At 45.4% G+C, this 23,748-nt stretch overlaps 1 long non-coding RNA gene across 1 annotated transcript; it reads left to right on the forward strand.

Annotated features, from left to right (window-relative positions):
• The first annotated feature begins 568 nt into the window (after positions 1-568).
• LOC116657778 lies at positions 569-16,696 on the forward strand. The gene is made up of 3 exons (XR_004312910.1): positions 569-801; positions 5,183-5,328; positions 16,389-16,696. It is a non-coding gene; the product is annotated as an uncharacterized LOC116657778 (long non-coding RNA).
• Positions 16,697-23,748: the final 7,052 nt, after the last annotated feature.

Below are 23,748 nucleotides of genomic sequence, written 5' to 3' on the forward strand. Positions count from 1 at the left end.
AATGGATCCCAAATTCAGGAATTCAGGATAGCCATAATTTCTGGGAAAGGAGGAACAAGGGACTAGATTTGCTGAAAAGAAATCAGGGCAATTCAACTCCACTCTTAATATTTTATTTTTTATAAAAGTAGGACCAAAGTTAAGATTTCACCAAGCTGGGTGGTGAATGCTTTTCCATACGCTTGAAAGGTTTCAGAATTTTAAAAATCGTGTTTCATTGCTTGTTTTGTCTGCTCGCTCCTCTTTTTCTCTTTGTTTTATAGTTTCCACACGTTTAGCACCTATGCGGAGATGTACATTTTTCAGAACAGTGTTTTCTTCCTGCTACGAATCTTCCATAAAAGGTTTTGGGGTTATGGATTTCAGTTTTGAGTGTTAGAGCTTGTTTTCTGCTGGGTTCTGATGAGAGGTCCTAAAATGCAAGCTGCAGTCAGGGTTGGGTTAATTATTCAATACGGCTCCCGCTTGGTCTGTGTGAACCCACTCCTTTCCACACGGGGGAGGGGCCGAGGAGAGGGGCCAGGAGGTGACATGGTTGGCCAGCACTAAAGGCTCCCTGACCCATCAGTGTTTCTGCTGCTTGCTTCAAACATCAGCAGCGTCGATAAGACTTGTTAAGGGAATCAGGTGCTGGTGGAGTTATCACTGACCTACTGAGAGGGAAGGTTCAAAGAGGCCAAGGAGGTTTGTGACCTTCCAGTTAAAGTATGACTTCACCGAAGGGAGGTGAGTGGACATCGAGGGCAAGAGAGGCACCGAGTTCATGGATGAGATCAGTGTCAACGGGGACAAATCCAGCAGGTGACTACGTGCATGTGTGTGTGAATTAAGTGAAGCAGGGTATTAAAATACATGCATTAAATCTAAAGCAGATAACATCGTATACAACATCTTATAAGTTACCAGCACACATATCGTGAAATGTGAGATGGCTTCCAACGTGCTGACACTTAAATGGTGAAATGACTCAGCTTAAAGAGCTTATATTCCCAGGAAGCCAGGTAGAAACTCAAAGTCATCTCTGTGGATGGGTTGGATTAAAAAAAAATTTTTTTTAATTGACTTGCAGTATGAACACTTAAGAGGGGATCTACAGTGTTACCAGATTTTTAAATGTATAATACCACACTGTTATCTCTAGACCCAACATTGTACAGCGGATCTGTAGAACTTACTCATCTCGCAGAACTGAAATTTTATACCCATTGGGTAGCAACTCTCCATCTGGCTCTCCCCCAGCACTTGGCCACCGCCACTCTATCCTTTGCTTCGATGCCTAGTTTAGATCCCAGACGGAAGTGGATCATGCAGTATTTGTCCTTCTGTGACTGGCTTATTTCACTTATCACGATGTCCTCAAGGTTCACCCATGTTGTTGCATATCGCAGGATTTCCTCCTTTTTAAAGGCCACATAATATTCCACTGTATGTACCTACTACATTTTCTTTATCCAGTCATTTATCCGGGTGCTTTGAAAATTTTTTCAACTTTTTATTTTGAAAAATCTCAAGCTGCAGAAATGTTAAGAGGAGTAGCACCATGAGCATCTTTTTACCTTTCATCCGGATTCTTCAAATTGTTAACCTGTTGCCATATTTGCTTCCTCTCTCTACAAGCTATACTATATATGATGTAACATATACAATATGTAATAATAGAATACATATATACATTATTTTTATGCTAAGTCATTAGAGAGCAAACTGCAGGCATCATGCTCTTTTACTCCTAAAAACCTCAACAAGTATTGCCTCAGAACGAGAGCATTCTCTTATTTAACTGCACGTGCAATCACCAAATTCTGAAAATTTATCATTGAGACAGTACTACGGGCAGCATAGGCCATATTCAAATCTTCTCAATTGCTCCCCACCCACAAATGCTATTTAAAGGGTCCAGGGTCATATATTGTCTTATTATGTCTAGTTCCCTTTGTTCTAGAATAGCTCCTTGGCCCTGCCCTGTCTTTCTAGATAGGGACAGTTTTGAAAGTGTTGGCCAACCCTTCTGTAGCACGACTCTCGGTTCGAGTTTGTTTTTGTTTGCTTCGTCCCAATTAGACTCAGGTTAAATATTTTGACAGGAGAACTCCACGAGTGGTGGTGTGTTCATGTCATGGGCATTGTATCAGGAAGCCCATGATGTCAACTTGTCCCTCGATTGGCGATGTAAATTTGGATCGCTCGGTTAGGTGGGGCTTTGAAAATTTTAAGATGCAATTCACTGGAATAAGTTCATTGCCGGGACTGCTTCCTTGAACGTGAAAGTTGCTTTTGAATATGTCTCTCATAGGGAGGGCCCTTCTCTCCTCTTACAGAAGAGATCCAAGTGCCTGCCAGGCCCTGGTTTAGCACCTGACAGGCCACCTCCTACCAACACCCACCCCCACCCCCAGGGTTTGCCTTCTGGTGGGGACGGACAGACAGTAAACCAGTAAACACTATGAAATAATAAGTCGATTTGAGTTGTGATACATGCCACGAAGGAAATGAAACAAGGAAATGGGTCAGAGTCGGGCAGGGACAAAGTCACTCTGGATAAAACAGAGTCACTGCTCTCCTGGAGTGCCCTTTGCAGTGGGGGAGACCAAGGAAAAGCCAGTGAATAAATGAAGAGTGAGTCAGGGAGTGATAAATGCCATGAGGAGATAAGGAGTTGGTACACATGGAGAGTGTCCTGGAGGGCTCACTGCATGGGGACAGAAAGGACCTGGCTCAGGAGGGGACGCTTGAGAGGAGGTTGGGATGAAGTGAGGACGAGGCTATGAGGCTCAGGGGGAGAGTGGTCCAGGCAGACGGTTCGGCCAGTGCACTGACTCGCAGGCAGGGACCAGCTTGGTGCGACTGAGGCTGGCAAGGGTGCGAGCCAGAGTAGAGGGCGCCAGCTGGATCAGGGGGAAGTAAGAACCCAGAGGGAGCCAGGGCCAGACTTTGGAGGGTTTCTAGGCCATCGTAAGGACTTTGGATTTTATCTTTGTTGGAATGGGAGCCATTGGGAGGTTGAGTAAGGAGTGGCATGATCCGTGTTTAAAAGGATCCCTTCGGCAATTTTGTAGAGAAATTGTTGAAGGGGGCTGGGTGGTGCCCAGGGAAGCGCGGCGGCCGGGAGAACCACGACCTTACTTTGTTTGCCTGTGTCCCCCTCGTGCCTAATAAAGGACTCTCAGCATTTGTTCAATGGATAAGTGGATGGATGAAACTATACCTTTGCTTCTATTGTTATTAATTTTCAAGTATAGAAGTTCATCTGATGGATGGGAGATTTGCACTCTGTTGATTTAGCCAAGGTAGGGCATTTCCCTGAATTTGCTTTCCTATGTGTTTCCAGATCAGGATTGTCTGCAAGAGGAATCTGCACACGATTTAGAAGAGAGAGACTCCTTACTGCGCTCCCACGGTCGGATAAAGTCTCATCTCATCCAAAGTCCCTTTTCTAGATCCCTCATCATGGTTCTGCTTCCCTGAACAAACCCTAAATGAAACAGCCTGAATTTGAGGATTTATCCACCTTGGGGCTTCTTGATCTATTCTAAGTTCTAGGGTCGAAAAAAACCCTATTATCTCTAGGTAAATTGATGAAGATAACTGATCAGTCTCTTCGCTACTCTGGTATAAGTTGTGCTCACCTAAACATACAGGAGAGTTTTTAAATGGATGAGCCCAGTTCTCTGGGTTTTATACCTGTTCAGTGAGAGAGCAGTTTCTTAATTGTTTGTCTGCCTAAGAGGCTAGGAGATGTCTCCGATTCGATGTTGTAATATGCGAACCCAGTGACTTCGCAGCGGGTCGTGGAGGTGGTGAAGTTCAGCTGGCAATCATTGGCAGACCCTCAGCATCTCCGCTTGGGAGCTGTGACCTTTAAATGAGTTCCTGAGATTAAAGTTCAGTTCCAGTGTGAGGCCAGATCTAAAGAACCCTAATTGTTTGAATTTACGAGAAAAAGGGACGTGGAAGAGGGGAGAGAAGAGGCCACTTGCGATCTGGGCCATCAGGACAGGGGGAGGAGGCCACTGGGTTTTGGGACAGTTAAGGGTCCAGCTCTGTGGTCAGCCACAGCCAGATCCGAAGCTCAGTAACACCGTGTAATTGCTGTGTACCTAGAAGCAATTTACAGCATGTCATCAAGTCTCAGCGCCCTGATTTATAGCACGGAGTGATAACCCCTTTCTCCTAGTGGTTGCAAAGATCAAATGGAATCACATATGGGGGAGTCCGTATAGTGCCCGGAGCCCAGGGCAGTGGGTAAGAGACTGCTTGACCTAGGTGACCTGGGACAAGTCACTCAACTGTTTGGTGCCTCAGTTTTCTCATCTGTAAAATGGGGCTACTAATAGCACCCACTTTATAAAGTGTTCATAAGCATCAAATGAGTAAAGAGTAGTATGGTTAGGGTGGCAAACACTAGATTCAAATTCTGGCTCCAACAGTTAATTACTGTGTGACCTTGGGAAAATTACTTAACATCTCTGAGTCCATTTCTGGTTCTCATTTAAAAAGCGTGGTAATAACAGTACCCACTGCACTGGGCTGTTGTGAAGGTTAAATGACACCGTGGGTGTAAAGCAGTTAACAGTACTGAGCATTACTAAGTGACTCAGTAAATCTGGTTATTTTTGCTGCTACCTTGTCGCCATCCTTAGCCATATTCCAAGGTCTGAGCTAAGTGCATTGCGTGCCTAGTCGCTTTTGACTCTTACAGCCATCCTGCTGGGTAAGTTTTACACTGTTCCTGTTTGATGGAGAAGCCACTGGAAGGTTCAGAGCACGGGTCAAGGCTATCTTTTGGACTGTTTGTTCCTCTTTGGACTGCGGAGCTGAGCCCTGATCACTTTCCCACACTGCCTCCAGTGATTTTTTTCTAAGAATATATCTGGAGGAATGAATGAGCTGAGAAGCTCACTCCCCCAGGGACCATTGTTTCTCTCAGACTGTTTGATAAATGCCTCCAGGCAGCCTGGGGTTTGAGCTGCGGTGAACAGGTTGGGGTTATCTCCCAGGACACATTTGAAAGCAGTAAAGGACAGGGAAGGTCTCTTTGTGTTGGGGGTGGGGGACTCTGCCCCATCTTCTCATTCCTACACTGACAGTGGGAATGCTGAGGGGCCTCTCAAAGGAAGAACGCAAACCCCAACCCTTCATATGCATGAAGCAAGACTTTAATGAATACTTGCTTTTTGACCAGGGAGGAGAGCACAGCAAAAGAATGGGACCATTCTTCATGGAGGAATCAACTGAAATTTGTATCAGTGAGGATGCCTGTTGCTAACAGCTGGGAAAATGAAACAGCATCTAAGCAACATAGTAACTGTTCTTCTTTGGGGACTGCTGGTAAGTAAGAAGCAGAGGCTCGGGGCGCTGAGCTCTGTTGATTGCTGAGGCCGACACTGTAGGACAAGAAAGTATTGGGTGGGTGGTTCTTCTCTTGCCGAATTTCACAGCTGAGGAAAACCAGAGAGATTTTACTTTTACCATTTTTTTCTTTTTGGAGGTAAACAAATGGGGACTGGAGTTAAATAAAGGACTTGCCCATGGACCTTAACACATGCTAACCCCCAAATGCGTAGAAGGTGGGGCAAGGGTTTCAACGACTGAGGGAGACCGGGTGGGGGGCAACAGGGAATGGCAGAGAGTAGGGCAAACCAGAGAGGTCCCGCCCTCCTCAGAGGGGATTCCGTTGCCCAGCTGTGGCTAGCTGTGCCAACCAGGAAGCATGCCCACGGGGACAGAGCTAACTTCTGAAGAGACGGGGGCAATTTTTGAAGAGAAGTGAAAATCCCGATTTGGAGGATGCAGTCTCCTGAGTTCTAGAAGCTGTTGACGAATCCAGAAGTTTAAAGCACTCCATGCCAACCAAACAAAGCACTTCTCAGGTCCACATCTGGCTCGAAACCTGCCTGTTTGGGACTTGTGCTGAAGAATCTTCCAGCACCCCACACATTTCCTGGCAGCGTAATTCTCACCTCACGTCCTGTCAAGTGTTGTTTTTTCATTCCAAGGCAGCACTGTTTACTTAGGTCAGGAACCCTCGGTGTGATACTTTCTGAATAAGGGCCTCAAGTAAAGACAGTATTTTACTTGTATTTCCTCCTGACCATTCACCCGTTTGTGCTTGTTCAGCCAGAAATTCAGGAACTACAAAGAAGGCTATTAAGAACTGAAGAACTTTTTAAACTCTCGTCCCGCCCCTATTTTTTCTATTAAAGAATCTTCTTTTTCTAGTAAACTAGAAAGAGGATGTGCAGAGTCCGGGTTCATAAGGTACAGGGGTTTCGCTCAGCAAAGCTCAGAAATAGAACTACAAAAACACAGTTCGGTAAATCTTTAATGCCCAGATACTACTCCTTCCCCTCACAGAAGCAGCCACTGGAACCAGGTCCACCTCTGCACTTAGAACAAGACACTGACCGGGAGGCTAATTCCATTTCTCGTGCACGCTTGACTCTATGCCTCCGTTCCGTCTGAGCATCTTTAGGGCAACAACAAAAAAATAGCAGCATGACATCCAGCTTGGATGTAAGTCTTTCTCCTGAATTTCCAAGCAAACCCAGAGAGTGAGTCAGAGATGAGTCAGAAACCCATGAACTTCAGTTTCGGGTTAAGTCCTTCATGTAAGATGAGGCAATTCCCCCAGATTATAGTTTTTTCCTATTTAGTGAACAAGAGTGTTTACTTTAAAAGACTAATCAATAAAGTCATCACACAGATAACCTCTCTGGAGGAAATGCTGAAATAGCTTCTGTGTTTCAAACAGTTTAAGAAAGAAAGATACATTTTAATAAAATTATGGGGGATAGAAATCTGAGTTTGCACCTATGAAAATTTGGGCGATAAATTAGATACACACGTGCACACACTTCCAAGACACAGGCTAGTGAGCAAAGATTTCGTGTGACTGGTCACAGCAGTCATTTCATGGCCTGACCTTTGTCACCTGTGTGGCTCTAATCAACTTCTTACTCAATTTCTAGCTGCCTCTGTTCCTTATCTGCAAAGCATAGGTTAATAATAGTACCTCCCTAGGAAAGTCGTGAAGATAAAATGACATACAACATGTAGCACTCTTATCACAAAGTCTGACACATAAGCCAGGTCCATAGTGGTTAAAAATACCGCTAATGCTGCTAACGCTTCCATTGCTAACGCTTCCAGGTACTTTGCTTCCAACCATGGAATAACACAGACAGAACAATCTGATTCCAGAGCTCCGACCCCTCCCTCCAAGCCCATGACCAGGATAAACAGGACAAAATGTATGACCTGTGTCTATGAACAACCTCACCTTGGGAGAGAAAAACGGTGAACCCAGATAATGCTCAGCTCATTAAACATAAATGTTTTTATGCCCATGAAGCCCCATATCCCTAGTTGTATGCGTCCCTATAAAGCACATATTCTCTGTGACATGCCAGTGGGGAGATGGGTGTCTTTGTCTGAGGACGCTGAGGACCCCAGGGAGGAAACACAGTGCCTAGGGGTGCTCAGTGAATGTTGTAGGCAGCTGTTGCTCATAAGATTTTACAGAAACTCTGCCCATAAAGCACAGGAAAGTTTGCTAAATAACCTGGTAGTTTGAAATCAACAAATAGCCCACTAATTCACCATTTCTTCTTTGTTGAGTCTGCTTTTTCGTCATAGTTTCCCACTCAGACTAGGTGCAGCTAAAACGGCAATAAATGAGTCACTCCCCCCCTGTTTCATTTCAGGAGGCAGAGCAGGGCCGAGGCCAGGAGCACGGGTGCTCAGACCGGAGGCCCTGGGTCCGATTCCTGGTTGTGCCACTTTTATTGGTTGGTTAACCTGAGGTTGGTAAGCTGGAGATAATGAAAATAGTAGTGCGAGCTCCTAATTTGGTTGGGAGGACTAAATGCCTGGCTCCAAGCACCAATTCAAGCAACATGAGCCCTGCCAGCTCGAGCAGTTCGGAGAACGAGCAGAAGTCTTAAGTTTGAGCGCCTAGCTATGAACCCTGTCCCGAAAAATCCTTGGGCACACATACACCCAGATGTTGATGGTCTCCCCTGCCACCACCTGCCAGGTTTAGAACCTCCGTCTAGGAAACACCCACGAGAGACAGGGAAAGTGTGTTCACACGTGCAAACCACGTCCATCGCTGTCAGGATGCCTTCCACCTTTTCTGAAGCATGGCACCACCGGCAGGTACACAGGCAGTGTCGGGGGAGCTGTTTAATGGGGCTTGAGAGTTCCATTCTTGTTTATTAGGAAGGAAAGGACAGGATCTTTCAAGCTGGTGATTCATCATCTGGTTCCTTCAGGGAAAGTAAGGGAGGGAGTGACTGGAAAGCACTCCTCCGCGGCTGGAGTGGGGTTTGCGCAGCGGGGACCTGAGGGAGGCAGCCTTCCCCCCCAGCGTCTTCCAGCGCTCCTTACAGGCACTCCTAGAGGGGCCTTCTGAATCATCTCTGTGTCTAGACACATCAAAAGGGGAAAACTGCCTGTTCATCAGGCTCACCGAGCCCGGTTAGGAGACCCAGCAGGCAGGTCTCCGTCTGAATCACTCAGACCAGAGAGCGGGAGTTGAGGTTGACAGGTTCATGGGGCGGCATTCCTCACCCTCACCGGGAGAGGAAGTCAAGCTGTCTCTTGCCAGAGTCGGGCAAGAAGACACTGTTGATCTTGTCTCATCTCCTGGTGCCAGAGCAGAACCCACGAGGGCTTGGAAGACGTCGGTGAGGCTTAAGTCTGGAAGAAGAATGTGATGGTAGGTGCTTGGTGAATACCTGGGGCCTGAATTCAAGGACCCAATTGCTGGGGAAAATTGGCCACTCATTTCAGATACTTAATTAAAAGAAATACATTTACAATCCGATGAGTAGAAAACAGAAATCATAGCTTTGGGTTGTTCTTCAGAAGCCTCATCAAATACACTCTCATGCCTCAGTTCACTGCACTTCATCTTGTGAGCTGATCATCTTCAGGTCAAGGATGAATTCCTGTCCCTACATGAATATTCCAGAGTTGGCCCCAGCGTCCAGGAGGAGAGAGAGAAGGGAAAGCAGTCTCTGTGTTCCCAAGACCAGACACGACGTCCTTGTATGGAATTCCTTGGAGGAGCCACTTTATATGCAACACATTCCTTACCTGAGGTTTTTCAGGACATTCACAGAATATCCTGCGACTCTCCCAACCTGCGTTTAGGAAACAGCACGAGACACCGTGACGTCACCCCACCATCTCAGTTTACGGCAGGCGGTAACCGGCCTTGGGAAGGGGGCCTCAGGGATTCCTGTGTGTGGCGGGCTGTCATGAACCTTTGCCTCAAGAGAAACAGGATTGCTGTCAAATCAGAGTCTTTTTAAGCCTTTAGGTGCTAATTTGGTCTGACACCAAAAAAGTCCTCAGCCCAGAGAAGCAGTGGCAAGTCTTTATCATATTGTTTCCCAAAGTAGTTACCTTACTGGTCTTCAAATTTCTCTTCCATTGTCTCCAGCACTTACTGCTGGTCAACTGACCACTTTTTGAATTGGTTATTTTTATTAGGTCTTCTCAAAATTACCAGCATGAGGTAATAAACTTTTCCTAAGTCTGTGATGTTGTGAACCCCAGAGTTCAAATCCAGTATTACCTGCGGGTGTGGCTGATGTGAAAGCAGGTCATCTAGCGTGTGACAAAATGCTCAGAAGAAGGGATCTGAGCCCCATCCCCTGTGGACACTTTTCCTCATTCTGACTTTGTGTGTGTGTGTGTGTGTGTGTGTGTGTGTGTGTGCACGCGTGTGCGCTGTACACAAAGTTCCTGGTGAGTTTTATCACAACCCCAGTTGGAGATGGTGATTCCTGGGCCATAACTGAACTCAGCAGGTTTGTAACTGGACTATGGGCCCAAACATATGGGAGAAAATCTCTCACCGGTGCACCAGAAGACCCTTGGTTTATGTACTTTGGCAATAAAATGCTTAGCAGAGGAATTCAATGCAGTTCTTTGGTTTCTCTTTCTTGGTTGCTTCTTTTCTTGGCTTGAGCAATGAGTTGGTCTGTTGGTCTGTGTGTGTGTGTGGTTCAGAGAAAGGGCCTAGGATTCCACTCAGGCTTCATGGAGGAGTGACTCTATCACCTTTCAGCCTGGGCTTCTAGTTCACTCCATTGCTTTACTTCCAAGTTTTTTTTTTTTCCTTCACCAAAAAGCATTTCCTTCTTCTTAGAGGTCATTTTATCAGGGCTCAATGGTAGAATGCTTTGTCTTTACTTAAAAAAATAAAAAGAAATTATCTTGCTGGCTTGGTGCTTAGTGTGTCATTTACCTGCCATTGTAGGAAAAGGGAATTCATTCTTTAAAAAAAATCTTTTTAGGGGGAAATGAGTTCATTTCGGGAGTACCTGGTAGGATGTACTTACTCTGGTTATCAGAAACAAACACTTTCTTTCTTTCTTTCACTTCTTTCACTGACTTGAGAGGTCTTTGTGAAACACTAGCTGAGCTAAGGACATCGCCTGAAGGGGCAGGAAGGTGCCCAGTGAGAGCTGAGATGGTGGAGGCTGGGCTTCCTGGAAGGAGACGTCATCCAGGGGGATGAAGCTCTCAGCAGACACGTGGCCTGAATGGTGACAGAAGCAACACTCTGACCTTTCTCACTTCCCATCCCCTGAATTTCCTGCTGATGCTTGCCTCCCATTGGCTGAATCCAAATGCAGCCACTGGCAAAGGATCTGGAGGTCCGTGGGGTTGAGCCTCTCAGGAATAGAGGAGGGCAGGGTGGATCTGGCTAAGGAAGCCAAGAGATGAATCAGGGTGTTGGGACCCCAGAGAAGCCCTCCCCATAGGCCATCCTTTCCCAGGAGTCTTCTCCCAGCCAGTGGACCCACCTGCATTCACACGCCAGCTTCTTCGGCTTCGTGCGGCGTCTGCCTGTGTGTCTCCTCTCCTGCTCAGTGTCCCTTCTAGTCTCCACTTTTCTTCTCTTCTGTTTTCCTATTCTTCCTCTTCTCTCACTCAGCACCCCTCCTATTCTTGGAGCCTTTCTCAGTCTAACAGAAGCCCTAAACTGCCACTGAAAGCCACGAAGAGCTCTTTCATGAACACGCTTTTTTCCAAGTGCAAAGCAGGATTCTTAGGACAGTTATCTTGAAACGAGGAAAACTGCTTAAGACTTTCTTTTCAGGGTAGGAGTATTGGTCTTGAGTATCAAAAAGAACCAAGGATTTGGGTAAAGTTCTTTTAGATAAGTGAGTACTACTTACATCATATAGTAAGAGAAAAAAATTTAAAAAATGAAAACGAAAAGAAAAAAGAAAACCCCCTAAACATTGCAAATCTTTTCTCAGATGATGGTCCTTGATCTATTTTCTCATTTCCTTTAATCGTCTTTTTTGTGTTTGCTGTTTTCAATTGCTAATGTTAAGCACTGGTTACACCACTCAAGTGACTCTTGGGACCCATCCCAAGAGCTGTGTTGCAGGTTGGATAAAATGAAGCCATTCCAACTGCCATACACAATGCCTGTGGGCTGATAAAGCTGCCACATAAATCAGCCTATTAAGAATTGTGAGAATAATCAACCCCCAGTCCCTGAATAAGAAGATGAATTCATTATTGCTCTGGCAACAATTTTCAAAACATAAACTTATGCCTTTCATCAGAAAGAGGGAAAACTGCTTCTCTTTCAAAACAGGAATTTACTTCCCCAGTTAGGACATCACCCATGTATTTAACGGTCCTACAATGTGCTGAGATATCTTCTGAGGGGACAGTGATTCATGCAGACATGGAATTGGGTTTCAGACCCTTTGAAGTCTAAAGCTGCCCAACTGTGGACATTGAGCAACACACAGTTGGGCATAGAATCCAAACCATTCCTGGGTTGGTCTTTAATGATTAAAAATGCCTGCATGTGATGTATCAACAGCTCATAAACTCGTAATTGGGGCAAGGCTGCTGTGGCTCCAGCTGCCAATCATGTGTTAATATCAGGTTCAGAGTGTCCAATTAGGGTTGAATGTGAAAAAATGTGTAGTAGCAAATGAATACAAGATCACTCATGTTTTGGCAGTATTTTCTTTGAAGCTGTAATGTGTTCTACAAAATCAGGGGCATGGCTTCCCAGATCACATTGACTTCACCAAGTGGCCATATTTCAGAGGCTGAAGAGGAAGTCATGATGGAGCGAAAAGTGGGTGCTTCCCCAGATAAGATTAGATACAGGGTAGGGATGGAGGGTCGGTCAAGTATGAGACTCCTCCCCATCTCATCCCTGATACACCTGAACCCTTATTAATGTGGCCGGAGAGCCATTTCCACACATAAGCCAGGATCTGGTTTCATTGTGCTTGGCTTCCTTCCCAGGAATGAGTGGTGAGTCATGAACGGCAGGTTGGATTCCTCCAAGGCTGAAGGTGTCTTTGTGCAGCCTCTTGGCTGCTGCTTCCTCAGTGTTCCAGGTTACAGTCTAACCGGCACTTCCTTGTTGTCAGGACTTGTACTGTTTGCGTAAGTCAGGATTCAAGCTCTTCTTTCTATCTGCCTCTTTTTATCCACCCATTCATTCAGTAGCTCTATATTATGATCCCACTATGGCCAAGGCACTATTTAAGACACTGGGGAACACAGCAGTCAGCAAGACAGATAAGGTCCCTGCTCTCTTATCTTTTTGTTGAGGAGATATGCAAAGAAGCAAAGAAATAAAATCATTTTAGATAGTACTAAGGAATATGAAGGAAATAAAACAGGGTGATGTTACAGAGTAGCTTAGTGGGAGCAGGGGGTGGCAATACTAGATGATGCCGTTCTCTCTGAATAAGCGATTTTTATTCTGGGTCTTAAAGAACGAGGAGGAGTCAGCAATGTAATGATTTGGAAGGAGCGTGTCTTAGGTAAAGGAATTGCAATTGCAAAAAGTCCTCAGGCAGGAATGAGCTTGGTTTATTGAAGGAACAACAGCATCAGTGGAATCAGTATATGACCAGGCTCAGTGAGCAGGAGGGTGAGGAATAAGAGTTTATGTCAGAGTGCTTCAGGGGCTGGGTTTCATACACCATGGTGAGGACTTGCAGTTTTATTCAGTTACATCCATCCACTTGTTCTTGCACATGCTTCACTTCCCTCCTTATCCATCTTAGGTTTCATGGTTCATCATTATAATCACTCCCTTGATAACACCTTCCCGTTTTATATCAGTTATCTATTGCTGTGTAACAAATGACACCAACATATTTTAGTGGTTTTTTGGGCAGTTTTGTCTGAGGGTCTCATGAGATTGCAGTCAAGATGTTAGCCAGCACTATAGTTAATCTGAAGGCTTGAATGGGGCTGGGGGATTCACTTCCAAGTTGACTCACTCCCATGCCTGGTGAGTTAGTCTAGGTTGCTGGCCAGGGGCCTTAGTTCCTTGTCATGTGGGCCTCTCCATAGGACTTGAGTGTCCTCATGACCTAGTGGCCGGCTCTCTTCCCTCCCTACCCCCTGGAGAGAGTGATCCAAGAGAGAGCAAGGTGAAAGTCACAATGTCTTTTATGATCTAGCCTTAGAAAGTCACACATCCCTATTTCATAATCTCTATTGGTCACACAGGTCATCTTGCTTCCTAGTGTGGGAGAGGAGGGACCCCACAGGGTAGCTCACCTTTCCATACCTTCTAAGTATAAACTCAAACTTATGTGGTATCTACTATTTTCATGGGTTTTTTTCCCCAGAGAGTCATTAGAAGACATACATTGTACTGGTTGTGAGCCCATGCTCTGCATTTAAAAAGAATGTTGAGTTCAAAGACCAGATTTACCACTCATCAGCTCTGTGACCTGTGGCACATTTCTTAACCTTTCTAAGCTTCTATCTCCTCATCTGAACAACAGAAAGAATTCTAGCTCACAGCTTATGATCTATGTGAAAATTAAAGTGAGATAATGCTTATAAACAAACTCAGCCATAATGATTTGTCACACAGATTCTCAGTAGATGTTATCTACCACTACCCTGGATCTTACGCCTTTTTTAAAAATTATTACTACCGAATGCAGTCACTCCTTGAAGTGTTTCATAAAGTTTGGTGATATGCTAACACTTCCGGGAAGCCAAGCCTGCAATCCATTTAGATTGGAGGGGTAGGGAGTTTGGTGATCTGGATAATCCCTGATAATGCATGTTCAGGATGCCAGGAGTTCAGACTGTAATAGAAAATTCCCCTTCGGTGTGGTAAAGATTGGCAGGCTAACCACCTATCCTCAGATGAGCTGTGAGTCCAGCATTGTTCCCGCTCTATAGGAGCACCTAAGTTCAACCCCAGTGCAAAATCTAATCAACCCTCAAAGTCAAAGAATGAGCTGATGATTCAGGTATTTATATCAAAAAGTGTTAAAAGATTATTTGGAACATGGTAAAGGAGAGAAACAGGATTTCAAATCCATTCCAGAATTACATTTCTTGAGCATCTTCTAAGAAAGGAAGCTAACGAACTCTTAAAGATTATTCATCTTTCCAGCTAAGGTTTTTTGAGCGCTTACTGTGTGCCAGATTCTAGGCTAGGTTTTGGCAGAGTAGCTGAGAACAGGACCACCTGCACCCCGACCCTCATGCTGTTCAAACTCTGAGTCAACAGTTAGACTGAGCACACAGCCCTTATTATTGTTTGACAGCTTAACGTTCCACAAGTTGCCAGAAATTGCTCGAAACCTGAGGGATTTCAATCTATACATTCAAATGAATAATAGCATTAGTAGTAGGGATAACATTTGTACCCAGTTAATCAGCCTAATTATTCAATAAGAGATAAAAATGCATTATTAACGTGTTGAGGCAAAATGTTTCCCAAAGCCGTTGTTCAGAACTGAATTACCAACAACGTGTTTTGAGCAATAGTGTCATGATCACAAGTCATTTTTCTCAATTGACTTTCTGAGGGCTGAGACAAGATCTCTGGGAACCGTTCGTATTGCAACACAAATATGTTGGTAATGAACAGATTCCCAAGGCAGTTTCAATACTGGCATGGAGATCCATACCTTCCCTAAGCTTTGCTCCAAAGGCAGGTAAAATTCCTTCTGAATTGGGTAAATGGAATGCATTCTGTAAACTGCACCTGTTGTTACAATTAACTCAATTGCTCCTGTGGTTCCTAATTTGGTCAGCCTAATCTGACCCGACAAGCCAATTCTTTGTTCGATTGCTAATCCATAGTGGAGATTTCAATCTCCACTTAATAACTTATTCCTACATATCTTGAAAAGTTCACGACTGCCAATGTAGGCATTTTTACAGTTGTGTGTACAGGTCTCTAGGGAGACAATAAATATTTGTGGAATGAATGCATGCTCCTTTTAATTCTCATTTCAGTGAATGGAATTTGCATTCAATGCTTGAAATATTACACTATACTCAAATGACATCTCAACAGAGAAAAATTCAAGTGAGAGATCTAGTTCTTGACTGGGATGTTTTCACCCCCGTCCCCCAGGGGACATCTGGCAACATCTGGTGACATCTTTGTTGTCACAACTGAGAGAGGATACTATTGGCATCTAGCAGGTAGAGACCAGGGATGCTACTAAATATTCCACAATGCCCAGGACAGCACCCCACAACAAAGAATTACTTAGCCCTAAATGTCAGTAATACTGAGGCTGAGAAACTCTGATGCACCACGGTTGGTCTAGATAATTCTGTCGAAAAACTCATATAAAAGGGAAGACAAATTTCTTAATTTATCTAAACCTGTTTATTCATTTATATCTGGGGTTGGTCATAGTAATGACTTGTTATCACTGTGCATTTAAAATGTAATAATGTTCACAGAGTCCTGGTTACATTTTTGCCACATAGTAAGCACTTTGGTAAATGACAGTTACTATTATTATTATCACTGTTATTATTATTATGTCGCATGGGACCTTGAGCTCAGACAGATGCTAGTTTAATGCCTTGTGCCACTTGAAACTCTTAAAAAAAATTTTTTAACAAGATAGTCATTTTTACTTTATACTGGACCCTGCAAATTATGTAGCTAGTCCTATTCATACCTGTAGAGTTTTAGAGGTGAGTTTTCCAACTAACTTTTAAGGTACTCATAATACAAAGCTTTTCTGAAAACAGGAAAAGCAAGCAAGTCACCCAGTTCATTTTAGAGTAACTTTTCAAGCTTCCAAGATCTCCTGATCAAAGTCATTCAGAAATTTAGGGGTAATATGTGATTTTGCCAAATCTGTCAGAACATGAGTAACTACCGTGGTCACTCATTACCGAAGAAGTTTGATATTGACTTGAACAAATGAATGGTCCTTTCCTCAAATGAAGTTGTTTTTTAATTTTTTTTTTCCTGGTCCCAGCACGGAACATGTTAGACAAGCTTACCCCAAGTTCACTCTGGGCTAGTTGATGAGTTAACTATTTTAAGCTCTTCCGGAACTTGTAGACTTTTAAAGCCTTAATACGAATTTTTTTTCCAGGTCACTTGCTGGTGAACCTTGGAAAAATCTGGCAAATTCACTTACGTGCTCATCCAAAGGTGGACTCAGCACCATTCTCTGGAAACTCGAAGAGAAAAAAACGGATGGAATTAGTCTCAGAAATTTCATTAAGAACACATTGGCCACATATTCTGCTGTGTCTATGGTTCTGACCTAGCCAAAACTGCCGTAATAAGGCAATCCTGAGCGAATCTTTGTGGCCTTATGATTTTAGATGCTCATTTTAATTAATAACCTGTTCTGTTATTTAATAAAAACCAGAACCCACTTCAGTGATGGCTCAAAAACATCAGTGCCTCCCTTCTTACTCACTTGCGTGTTTGCTTCCTTATTTTCGTTTATTCATTTTCATATGTGAATACACTTCATATCTTCATTTTCAATGAGAAGTAAGATAACTCACATGTGAGGTTTTCCCACAGTCAAAATGTAGCTGAAATTAAAAATCTTCAAAGTGTTTGAGAACAATGACGGTAGATAATTTCCTTATTAACTTACATGTCAAAAAAGAACTAATCAGTCCAGGCTTGAAAGATGGGATGAGCTTGTCTCCCTAGTGAATTACATTATGGAGAACAGATAATTTCCAGAAGGGAGTAAGTGACAACTCTCGTAACGTGAGGATAGAATTTCTTTATCCTTAAAAGGTATGCAATTTAATAGGATTTAATAGCTATTTGTTGTATAAAACAGTGCATGATGCTGGTTCTTCTTTGTAGTTGTTGTCATGGGTTTTTTTTTTTTTTTCATTTTTTTGTAATTGAAGTATAGTTGATTTATAAGGTTGTGTTAGTTTCTGGTGTACAGCAAAGTGATTTAGTTATATATATATATATATATATATATTATATATATATATTCTTCCCCATTATAGGTTATTACAAGATATTGAATATAGTTCCCTGTGCTCTACACTAGGACCTTGCTGTTTGCATGATGCCACTTCTGATGGTTAATTTGGGACTTACTAGGTTCCTTTTTGGACTTTCCTTTTTCGTAGGAGGCTGCCCTCAGTTCCTCGCCACGTGGGCCTCCCAACATAGCTGCTCACTCATCAAAACCAGAAAGAAGAGAGACTCCTGGGAGAGTAGACGTTCCAATCTTCCGTAATATAACGGGGGGTGGGGTGGCATCCCGTCACCTTTGACATCTCTTATTGACTAGAAGCAAGGTACGGATGTTGCCCATACTTATGTACATAGAGGGGGTTATAAAAAAAAATGTGGCTACCACGAGGTGGGAAACAGAGGCCACCTGAGCGTCAGGGCCCTACAGCCAGACTTCCTGGCTTCCAATCCGGACCCCACTGCATACTAGAAATGAAACTTCCAAGTTCGTTTCCTAGAAACTTATGAGTTTATTAACCTACAAGCCTCAGTTTCCTCATATGTAAAATGAAAACTCACAACTTCATCCTGTGGTGACCGAATTCCAGCAATTCCTGACTTCCAGATACTCTTACGCCATTCTCTTGACTGTGGCCTAATTTGTATGCTTCAAGAAATATCACTCACTATCCGTCTCCTCTTTAAAATATAAATCAAGGGGGAAGCGTATATAGCTCAAGTGTAGAGCGCATGCTCAGCACCCCAGAGGTCCCAGGTTTAATCCCGGGCACCTCCCCCACGCAGAAATCAAGGAAGAAACCTAATTACTTCCCCCTCAGAAAACAAATAATACCAGTAAAATGTAAATCAACTTATTTAAAAAAGCAAATTTAATAATACTATTAGAATTTAAAATTTTTAAATTAGTATTACAGAAGATAATTGTAAACACACGTCATCAGTAATGAAAACTATTGGTCTGCGTACCTCCAACATTGCTCCTGCGCACGACTTGCGAAGGGGACAGATACGCCCTTGAGAGGCAGGGCCACGGTGGCAGAGTGGAAAGACCCTTGGGCTCCCCTCCTCTCATGAACACACCGAAGTCACAACTGCCTGCAGAACAACCACTGGACCCTGCATAGAGTCGGGACCCACAGCGCCGGGTGGGAGAACCACAAACCGGAAGGTAACTGCACCGCAGAGCTTTGCCCCGCGTCTGAGCGCCACGTCGCGCTCCTCAGCCCGGGCCCTGCACCGGGAGGATGAGCCCCCGGAGTGTCTGGCTTCGAGGGCCAGCGGGGCTTGACTCCGGGAGCCCCACGGGGCTGGGGAGACGGAGGCGTCACCCTTAAAGCGCGCGCACGACGCCTCCCGCACCCCGCAACCCTGCGCAGAAGCAGTAAGTCGACGCGAGCCTGGGCCGCACCTACCTGCTGGTCCGGGAGGGTCTCCCGGAGAGGAGCGCGAGGCCGCGGCTCACCCTGGGGACACAGGCGCCGGGGGCAGGCCTCCTCGGGGGCGCACTCCCGCGCATGGATGCTGTTGGCGGCTGCTGGCCGCCATCGTGGGAGCCGCCCTCGGAGGAGACTGGTTAGCGCAAGGCCTGGCCCCACTTGACGGCCTCTAGGCGCCGTGCTGGACACCTCACGCCTGGCGACTACCTGGGCGGGGACACAGCGCCAGCCGCCAGCTGATAGGCTGGCTGAGCCCACGGCCGCCTATAGACACGGCCCTGCCCGCCAGGCGGCCTATGACCCAGCTCCATCCACCAGTGGGCAGGCACCTGCTCCCCGGCCCAGCTCTCCGGGAAGCGTGCCATGGCCTCTGGACTGGCCTCTCCCACCCGGGGGCGAACACCGGGCGCGAGAAAACCACACTCCCCCAGGCTGTGGCCCCAGCCTGCCCCTAGAAGGCCAGCCCCCGTCCTGAGACCAGCCTCACCCCGGCCCTGCCCACCAGCAGGCCAGCACAAGCTTCAGGACACCCCAAACCCCATACTCAACTGTGTCAGGGACCAGCAGCCCCCACCGGTAACCTGACACCAGCTCTGGGATCCCTGGGTCCTACAACCAGCCTCCAGGACCTGGCTCTTTCTGCCAGAAGTCCTGCACCAACCCCAGGGCCTGGCTTCACCCACCCATAGGCAGGCAATAGCCCCTGAGCCTTCTCCCAGCCCCAGACCCCGACTCCACCCACCAGTGAACCAGCACTCGCCCCGCGGCCCCCTGCGGTTCTGCAGTCAGTCGCTCTGTGACGTGGTCCCGCCAACCAGAGGCTGGCAGCCTTCTCACAAGACAGAGCCTGGCAGCCAGCTGGACCAGGGGCCAGCCAAGCCTGCGTGACCACCCGCGTAGTCAGCCCACCGCGACAGAGGGACCCAGGCAGCCCTCATAGGGGGAAGCCCTGGAGCACATAACTCGGGTGATGAGAAGGGTGCATGCTGCTGGGACACATAGGACATCCAGAGAAGGACACTTCTCCAATGTCGGGAAATGCCACCGACCTGCCAGATACACAAAAATAAACAGCAACTTAGGCAAAGTGAGGCAACAGAGGAACATGTTCCAAACACAGGAACAAGATAAAACCCCAGAAGAACGAAGTGGAGCAGAGATGGGTGATCTACCCGAGAAAGAGTTCAGAGTAATGTTTTTTGTTTGTCTGAAAGGAGGTAGTGGGGATTGAACCCAGGACAAAATGAAAAAGCTCGTTGGTGAAGGCAAACATACAGTGAAGGTAGGAAATCATGCACTCACACAGCTAGGAGGAAGGTTAAAAGGCAAAAGGCGTAAAGTCATCTGTGTCCCTGATAAGCCGTTAAGGGATACACAGAACAATCAGATGTAAAGTATGGAGTCAACAGCAGTGACTGGGAGGAGAGGAGTGCACACACACAGGGCTGTTAAAATGCATTGGGCAGTAAGAGGCCAGCAACTTAAAATAACCGTGTGTATAAACCTCATGGTAACCACAAACCAAAAATCTGTAATAGGTATGCAAACAAAAAAGAAGAAGAAGAAAGAAAAAGGGTATATATGCATCCTTAATAAAAACACTGATAAAAAAATGTAATACACATAAGTGCTTAAGATCCAGATTTATCCAGATATATGTCCCAAATATATTGTGAGTAGGGTGTCTAACACAGGAGAGGCTCTCTTTAGGCGCCCATGGCCGACACTGTCGGTTAATCATGATTCTGTCCTTGGACTCAACTTTACAATCTGGACTCAGCTCTAGAATCCTTCTCGATACGGTGTTTCAGGCAGCCGTCACCCATCCACACCAGGAGACGTGGACTAGCCTCCGGCAGATGTCGCCTGGTGCAAAGAGATGAGGGCAAATTATAGCTAAAGAAGCATCAACGATAAATGAACTAAAGGAAGGAATCACCTTAGTAAAAAGAAGGCAAGTGCAAATGAAAAAACAAAACAAAACAATGACAAAGCATGTGTCATCTAAGTATGCGCGGTTGACTCCTGGCTTCATTTTGACTTCCAGACCTCCTGCCTCCTCAACAGATGTAAAATGTATCTCACGTTCGTTTTCACTAAAGCAAAACAAATTTGGGAAGAAAAAGCATACACTGTGCGAATCTTTTAATTAACTCTAAAGCATCAGTACTGGGGTGTTGACGCCCCATGGAAGACTCAGGTGCGAGGCATCCGGATGATTGAGTGCTGCAAATATGTTTTTGCTGATAAAGGGAGGTTCTGCAGGACAGAACAATCGCGGACAGCAATAAAAGATTGTATCATTTGGGTCAATGTCCAATTCAGGAGACTAGAGAAAGCTCAACGAATCAGACTATAGCATAGATGGGGCCTTGGCTTTCAACCAAAGTAGTTCAACAGGCTTTACCAAATACCTGCTGATAGATTAATTGACTGACCTATTATAAATTCTTTGAATGCCACGAAGTGTAGGGAAATGAGTAAGCCTGTGGAGTCAGAGAGATTGGAGTTTAAGTTTTCTGCTTACTGTGTTTCCCCGAGCAAATCTGACTTCTCCAAATCTATTAAAAAATGGAAAGGTTCCCAGCTCCCTGACAAGGCTGATGGAGGATTAGTTGAGACAAGGTACAGGAAAGGGCCTTGAGCACACTCAATAAATGTTAGTTGCCCTCATCAGGTTTTTGTGCGTTTTAGTGAGTTGGTGAAATCCAGCGAGATTCCCTGAACACCAAAGGGGACACGCAGTCAATTTCTAGGGGGGAGCAAAACGGAGTCTGAAAATGAGGTGTGCGGATAATATAACTGAGTGGCGGCTGGGTCACTATCGGTTTGAGAGAATAGTGTTTTTTAATTGTCTTAGTAATTCTCCATCAGTCTCATGAAAACCCTGAAGAGGGAAAAAAAAAAAAAAAGGTAGTATTAATCCCCAACCCCTGCTAACCCCTGCCGTCCCAAATCTCCTAGGGTCTGCTCTATAGGCAGGAAAAACTAACTCCATTTCCAGAGATTGTTGTCTCCCATTTTCCCCATCTGGACCCAGGACATTTAATTTGACCCGCTCTATCCTTATAAAGGGGGCTGTTTCATTTTTGCTCCTCCAATCCATAAGTATGAGTTCTGACACTACCCCTGCTCTGTGCCAAGCACTGAGTTAGGCACATGTCCGGTTTTCTTGTCCTCACAAGAGCACTTGTACATGAGGTATATTAGCCTCTTTTTAATAGTTGAGGCCCAGAGAAGTTGAGTAGACTCCTGAAGTCACACAGCTAGGAGACAGCGCTGCTAGGATGAAAACCCAGCGGAGGTTAGTATCTCCAAATGTGTGTGTTTTCCCCCTACACCAAGGTGGAGTCTGTGGGGCACAGAACTCACAGGCATTTCACTAGAGGGAGAAGCACATTGGAGAATTGGGTCTTCAAGCCAACCAAGCAATGCAAATATTGCTTATCGTTCCGATAACCTTCACACCTCTTAAATCATCTTCAGGCTAAAGTGACATAGTACCATCTCTCCTAAATCCCCCCCCGCTTCCAGTGTTGGAAGTGTCTGCCCTTTTGGTTGAAAACAACACGAAGTGCTTAGCTCCTGTCTAGGGGCTGCGTCATAAGACAAATGCACACCTTAACTCCTAGAACCACATGCAGGGCGGCAGGAGGCTCACACTTTGAGATGCAGGAGAGAGACAAGAGCTGGACCTTGTCCCCATCCTGTCACCCTGATGAGTGAGGCTGTTGGAATTATCTATGTTACCTTTGCTTGTGGCCAGCTCTCCGGCTCTAAGCATGGTTGGTGGAGTTTGCATGGGTTAAATGTGCATACAATGTAACTCCACTCTGTCACCTGCTAATGCATAATAGTTGCCCCAAAGATGCCCCAAAGATAATTTTTGACTATTCAGGGGAGCAGCACTGGGGGTGGAATCTTTGCCACAATGTCGAGGAAATCCCTTGATCTCTCAGTTCTCGCCTTCCTTCCCTCCTTTTCCCTTCTCTCTCTTCTTCCCTCCCTCTCTTTCAAAAAATTATCTGGACATCGCAAAAGCCAGGTGGACTGCATTCCCAGTCGTGTATCCTCGTGAACTGGTTTCCCATAAACATGTATTAGACTTTTGTTCAAGCTGAAGAATGGAGTCGACCTTGCGGGAGACAGAATCGGGACTGGAGGAGAAATAATAATAAGCCACAGGCCCTGAACGGCAGGTACTGTCGGTGACAGTCACGACAGGTCGGAGCTCTGTGCTGCTCGCTGCCCTCATGGGGAGGAGCTTTTACGACTTGGCGTGAGTCCTGGTTCAGCCATCCATCAACAGGATGATTGTGGGGAAATTTGCCTAGATTTGTTGGTCACCATAAAGTTCAGGAGCGTTATTTATATAATCAATTAAAAAAAAAACTTTGAATTGTAAAAAAATGAAAGTTTGTGTGTGTGTGTGTGTGGAAGAGAGGGGCTGGGGAGACAGCCTCTAGAGGATTTTGATCATCCAGGAAGACTTCCTCCAGGAAGCTTGGGCTGGGCTCTGATTGGCACACAGGAGGAGAAGGACAGGTAAAAAGAGTCCCAGGAGGAAGGATAGCAGGTGCAAAACCTCAGGGGCAGAGAGCATTTAAAGAATAGAGGAGACTGGCAGAAGCCATCATGGCCAGAGTCCAGAGGAATCCGGTGGGTGGCTCATGTGGGCTGGGGCCTGGGGGTCAGTGGGGCCATACTTTACAAAACACTGAAGTCCAGCTTAAGGAATTAGATCTTCATGTAAGAGCAATGGGGACGCCACAGAAGCAAGGCTGAGACACGATCAGGCTAGGGTTTTAAAAAGACCAATAGAGCCAATGGACAAGGAACACTCTGGAAGGAAGATGGACATCCATTGGCAGGTTCTGCAGGGGTCCAGAGTGAAGGGGGTGATGGTAGAGACAAAAGTAAATGGACTTGAGAAATTTTTAAGCAGCAAAAAAGGGAACATTATTTTGCCATTCAAATGATCATCTTTTGGTAAAATTGCTATAAAATATTATTGTAATATTATATTGTAAAATAGCCACATGAGGAAATTTTCGA

This window comes from Camelus ferus, chromosome 19 (genome assembly GCF_009834535.1).
Source record: "Camelus ferus isolate YT-003-E chromosome 19, BCGSAC_Cfer_1.0, whole genome shotgun sequence".
Taxonomy (NCBI): Eukaryota; Metazoa; Chordata; class Mammalia; order Artiodactyla; family Camelidae; genus Camelus; species Camelus ferus.